This window comes from Accipiter gentilis, unplaced genomic scaffold (assembly GCF_929443795.1).
Source record: "Accipiter gentilis unplaced genomic scaffold, bAccGen1.1, whole genome shotgun sequence".
NCBI lineage: Eukaryota > Metazoa > Chordata > Aves > Accipitriformes > Accipitridae > Astur > Astur gentilis.
The window spans coordinates 2,256,297-2,262,855 of NW_026060868.1; positions in this window are offsets into that span (position 1 = coordinate 2,256,297).

A 6,559-nucleotide genomic window follows, 5' to 3' on the forward strand; every position below is an offset into this window, starting at 1 on the left:
GAGTACCGGCTGGTGTACCAATACTACCGCAGAGTACAGGTGGGGGTACCGGTACTACCCCAGCATATCGGGTATGGGTGCAAAGCCTAATGCGGAGCATCAGGTAGGGATAGCGGGTCTAACCTGTGGGGTCCGGTAGGGAGGCCGGGTCTACTCCAGCGCGCACGAAGGGACAGCTGGTGTTCTCTGGCGCATCACAAAGGGTTCGGTTCCAACACCAGAGTACCGGTGGCGGAACCGGTTCTACCTCGAAACATCGGGTAGGTATACCAGGCCTACCCCGGCAGGACAGGTACGAAGGGTGGGCGTAAAGCGGAGAGCCCATAGGGTCAGCAGGTGTACCCCGACGCACCAGTAAGGGTTCCGGTACAATCCAGGAGTACCAGTGGGTATAGCAAAAGTACCGCGGAGTACCTGTAGGTGTACCGGTACTACCCCAGATTGTCGGATAGGGGGCCAGGCCTACCGCAGAGCATCAGGTAGGGATACTGGGCCTAGCCTGGAGGATCAGGTAGGAATGTCTGATCTACACAGCACGCCCGTAAGGTCAGCAGGGGTAACCCAGCGAACCAGCAAGTGTTCAGGTACTACCCTGGAGTACCGGTGGGTGTACCAATACTACCGGAGAGTACCGGTGGGTGTTCTGGTTCTACCCCAGCATATCGGGTAGGGGTGCCAGGCCAAGAACAGAGCATCAGGTAGGGATACCGGGCCTAACATGGAGGGTCAGGTAGGAATGTCTGGTCTACAACGCGCGCCCGTAAAGTCAGCAGGAGTAACCCAGTGAACCAGTAAGGGTTCACGTACTACCTCGGAGTACCGGTGGGTGTACCGATACTACCGCAGAGTAACGGTGGGGGTACCGCTACTACCGCAGAAGATCGGGTATGGGTGCCAAGCCTAATGCGGAGCATCAGGTAGGGATACCGGGTCTAACCTGTGGGGTCCGGTAGGGAGGCCGGGTCTAGTCCAGCGCGCACGAAGGTACAGCTGGTGTTCTCTGGCGCAACACATAGGGTTCCGTTCCAACCCCAGAGTACTGGTGGGGGAACCGGTTCTACCTCGAAACATCGGGTAAGTATACCGGGCCTACTCTGGCGGGTCAGGTAGGAAGGGTGGGCGTAAAGCAGCGCGCCCGTAGGATCAGCATGTGTACCCCGGCGCACCAGTAAGTGTTCCGGTAAAATCCAAGAGTACCGGTGGGTATAGCAAAACTACCGTGGAGTACCAGTGGGTGTACCGGTACTACCCCAGATTGTCGGGTAGGGGGCCAGGCCTACCGCAGAGCATCAGGTAGGGATACCGGGCCTAGCCTGGAGGGTCAGGTAGGAATGTCTGGTCTATACTGCGCGCCCGTAAGTTCAGCAGGTGTACCGCAGCGAACCAGTAAGGGTTCAGGTACTACCCTGGAGTACCGGTGGGTGTACCGATACTACTGCAGAGTACCGGTGGGGGTACCGGTACTACCCCAGCATATCGGGTAGAGGTGCCAGGCCAACAACGGAGCATCAGGTAGGGATACCGGGCCTAAAACGGAGGGTCAGCTAGGAATGTCTGGTCTACACCGCGCACCCGTAAAGTCAGCAGGAGTAACCCAGTGAACCAGTAAGGGTTCACGTACTACCGCGGAGTACCGGTGGGTGTACCGATACTACCGCAGAGTAACGGTGGGGGTACCGCTACTACCATAGAAGATCAGGTATGGGTGCCAAGCCTAATGCGGAGCATCAGGTAGTGATAGAGGGTCTAACCTGTGGGGTCCGGTAGGGAGACAGGGTCTAGTCCAGCGCGCACGAAGGGACAGCTGGTGTTCTCTGGCGCATCACAAAGGTTTCCGTTCCAAACCCAGAGTACCGGTGGGGGAACCGGTTCTACCTCGAAACATCGGGTAGGTATACCAGGCCTACCCCGGCGGGTCAGGTAGGATGGGTGGGTCCAAAGCAGTGTGCCCGTAGGGTCAGCAGGTGTACCCCGGCGCACCAGTAAGGGGTCTGGTACAATCCAGGAGTACCGGTGGGTATAGCAAAAGTACCGCGGAGTACCGGTGGGTGTACCGGTACTACCCCAGATTGTCGGGTAGGGGGCCAGGCGTACCGCAGAGCATCAGGTAGGGATACCGGGCCTAGCCTGGAGGGTCAGGTAGGAATGTCTGGTCTACACAGCACGCCCGTAAGGTCAGCAGGTGTACCCCAGCGAACCAGTAAGGGTTCAGGTACTACCCTGGAGTACCGGTGGGTGTACCAATACTACCGCAGAGTACCGGTGGGGGTACCGGTACTACCCCAGCATATCTGGTAGGGGTGCCAGGCCAACAACGGAGCATCAGGTAAGGATAGCGGGCCTAAAACGGAGGGTCAGGTAGGAATGTCTGGTCTACACCGCATGCCAGTAACGTCAGCAGGTGTACCCCAGTGAACCAGTAAGGGTTCACGTACTACCCCGGAGTACCGGTGGGTGTACCGATACTACCGCAGAGTAACGGTGGGGGTACCGCTACTACCGCAGAAGATCGGGTATGGGTGCCAAGCCTAATGCGGAGCATCAGGTAGGGATAGCGGTACTAACCTGTGGGGTCCGGTAGGGAGGCCGGGTCTAGTCCAGCGTGCACGAAGGGACAGCTGGTGTTCTCTGGCGCATAACAAAGGGTTCCGATTCAACCCCAGAGTACCGGTGGGGGAACCGGTTCTACTTCGAAACATCGGGTAGGTATACCAGGCCTACCCCGGCGGGTCAGGTAGGAAGGGTGGGTCCAAAGCAGTGTGCCCGTAGGATCAGCAGGTGTGACCCGGCGCACCAGTAAGTGTTCCGGTACAATCCAGGAGTACCGCTGGGTATAGCAAAAGTACCGCGGAGTACCGGTGGGTGTACCGGTACTACCCCAGATTGTCGGGTAGGGGGCCAGGCGTAGCGCAGAGCATCAGGTAGGGATACCGGGCCTAAGCTGGAGGGTCAGGTAGGAATGTCTGGTCAACAGCGCGCGCCCGTAAGGTCAGCAGGTGTACCGCAGCGAACCAGGAAAGGTTCAGGTTCTACCCTGGAGTATCGGTCGGCGTACCGATACTACCGCAGAGTACCGGTGGGGGTACCGGTACTACCCCAGCATATTGGGTAGGGGTGCCAGGCCAACAACGGAGAAACAGGTAGCGATACCGGGCCTAACACGGAGGGTCAGGAAGAATGTCTGTTCTATACCGCACGCCAGTAACGTCATCAGGTGTACCCCAGTGAACCAGTAAGGGTTCACGTACTACCCCGGAGTACCGGTGGGTGTACCGATACTGCCACAGAGTACCGGTGGGGGTACCGCTAGTACCCCAGAACATCGGGTATGGGTGCCAAGCCTAATGCGGAGCATCAGGTAGGGATAGCGGGTCTAACCTGTGGGGTCCGGTAGGGAGGCCGGGTCTAGTCCAGCGCGCACGAAGGGACAGCTGGTGTTCTCTGGCGCATCACAAAGGGTTCCGTTCCAACCCCAGAGTACCGGTGGGGGAACCGGTTCTACCTCGAAACATCGGGTAGGTATACCAGGCCTACCCCGGCGGGTCAGGTAGGAAGGGTGGGTCCAAAGCAGTGTGCCCATAGGGTGAGCAGGTGTACCCCGGCGCACCAGTAAGGGTTCCGGTACAATCCAGGAGTACCTGTGGGTATAGCAAAACTACCGCGGCATACCGGTGGGTGTACCGGTACTACCCCAGATTGTCGGATAGGGGGCCAGGCGTAGCGCAGAGCATCAGGTAGGGATACTGGGCCTAGCCTGGAGGGTCAGGTAGGAATGTCTGGTCTACACAGCACTCCCGTAAAGTCAGCAAGCGTAACCCAGCAAACCAGTAAGGGTTCAGGTACTAACCTGGAGTACCGGTGGGTGTACCAATACTACCGCAGAGTACCCGTGGGGGTACCGGTAATACCCCAGCATATCGGGTAGGGGTGCCAGGCCAACAACGGAGAATCAGGTAGGGATACCGGGCCTAAAACGGAGGGTCAGGTAGGAATGTCTGGTCTACACCGCGCGCCAGTAACGTCAGCAGGTGTACCACAGCGAACCAGTAAGAGTTCAGGTACTGCCCTGGAGTACCGGCGGGTGTACCGATACTACCGCAGAGTAACGGTGGGGGTACCGCTAGTACCCCAGAACATCGGGTATGGGTGCCAAGCCTAATGCGGAGCATCAGGTAGGGATACCGGGTCTAACCTGTGGGGTCCGGTAGGGAGGGCGGATCTAGTCCAGCGCGCACGAAGGGACAGCTGGTGTTCTCTGGCGCATCGCAAAGGGTTCCGTTCCCACCCCAGAGTACCAGTGGGGGAACCGGTTCTACCTCGAAACATCGGGTAGGTATACCAGGCCTACCCCGGCGGGTCAGGTAGGAAGGGTGGGTCCAAAGCAGAGTGCCCGTAGGGTCAGCAGGTGTACCCCGGCGCACCAGTAAGGGTTCCGGTACAGTCCAGGAGTACCAGTGGGTATAGCAAAACTACCGCGGAGTACCGGTGGGTGTACCGGTACTACCCCAGATTGTCGGGTAGGGGGCCAGGCGTAGCGCAGAGCATCAGGTAGGGATACCGGGCCTAGCCTGGAGGGTCAGGTAGGAATGTCTGGTCTACACAGCACGCCCGTAAGGTCAGCAGGTGTACCCCAGCGAACCAGTAAGGGACCAGGTACTACCCTGGATTACCGGTGGATGTACCAATACTACTGCAGAGTACCGGTGGGGTTACCGGTACTACCCCAGCATATCGGGTAGGGGTGCCAGGCCAACAAGGGAGCATCAGGTAGGGGTACCGGGACTAACATGGAGGGTCAGGTAGGAATGTCTGGTCTACACCGCGCGCCAGTAACGTCAGCAGGGGTACCCCAGCGAACCAGTAAGGGTTCAGGTACTGCCCTGGATTACCGGCTGGTGTACCAATACTACCGCAGAGTACAGGTGAGGGTACCGGTACTACCCCAGCATATCGGGTATGGGTGCAAAGCCTAATGCGGAGCATCAGGTAGGGATAGCGGGTCTAACCTGTGGGGTCCGGTAGGGAGGCCGGGTCTACTCCAGCGCGCACGAAGGGACAGCTGGTGTTCTCTGGCGCATCACAAAGGGTTCGGTTCCAACACCAGAGTACCGGTGGCGGAACCGGTTCTACCTCGAAACATCGGGTAGGTATACCAGGCCTACCCCGGCAGGACAGGTACGAAGGGTGGGCGTAAAGCGGAGAGCCCATAGGGTCAGCAGGTGTACCCCGACGCACCAGTAAGGGTTCCGGTACAATCCAGGAGTACCAGTGGGTATAGCAAAAGTACCGCGGAGTACCTGTAGGTGTACCGGTACTACCCCAGATTGTCGGATAGGGGGCCAGGCCTACCGCAGAGCATCAGGTAGGGATACTGGGCCTAGCCTGGAGGATCAGGTAGGAATGTCTGATCTACACAGCACGCCCGTAAGGTCAGCAGGGGTAACCCAGCGAACCAGCAAGTGTTCAGGTACTACCCTGGAGTACCGGTGGGTGTACCAATACTACCGGAGAGTACCGGTGGGTGTTCTGGTTCTACCCCAGCATATCGGGTAGGGGTGCCAGGCCAAGAACAGAGCATCAGGTAGGGATACCGGGCCTAACATGGAGGGTCAGGTAGGAATGTCTGGTCTACAACGCGCGCCCGTAAGGTCAGCAGGTGTACCTCAGTGAACCAGTACGGGTTCACGTACTACCGCGGAGTACCGGTGGGTGTACCGATACTACCGCAGAGTAACGGTGGGGGTACCGCTACTACCGCAGAAGATCGGGTATGGGTGCCAAGCCTAATGCGGAGCATCAGGTAGGGATACCGGGTCTAACCTGTGGGGTCCCGTAGGGAGGCCAAGTCTAATCCAGCGCGCAGGAAGGGACATATGGTGTTCGCTAGCCCATCACAAAGGGTTTCGTTCCAACCCAAGAGTACTGTTGGGGAACCGGTTCTACCTCGAAACTTCGGGTATGTATACCGGGCCTACTCCGGCGTGTCAGGTAGGAAGGGTGGGCGTAAAGCATGCGCGCCCGTAGGGTCAGCACGTGTACCCCGGCGCACCAGTAAGTGTTCCGGTAAAATCCAGGAGTACCGGTGGGTATAGCAAAACCACTGCGGAGCACCAGTGGGTGTACCGGTACTAACCCAGATTGTCGGGTAGGGGGCCAGGCCTGCCGCAGAGCTTCAGGTAGGGATACCGGGCCTAGCCTGGAGGTTCAGGTAGGAATGTCTGGTCTATACCGCGGGCCCGTAAGTTCAGCAGGTGTACCGCAGCGAACCAGTAAGGGTTCAGGTACTACCCTGGAGTACCGGTGGGTGTACCGATACTACTGCAGAGTACCAGTGGGGGTACCGGTACTACCCCAGCATATCGGGTAGAGGTGCCAGGCCAACAACGGAGCATCAGGTAGGGATACCAGGCCTAACACGGAGGGTCAGCTAGGAATGTCTGTTCTATACCGCGCACCCGTAAAGTCAGCAGGAGTAACCCAGTGAACCAGTAAGGGTTCACGTACTAACTCGGAGTACCGGTGGGTGTACCGATAGTACCGCAGAGTAACGGTGGGAGTA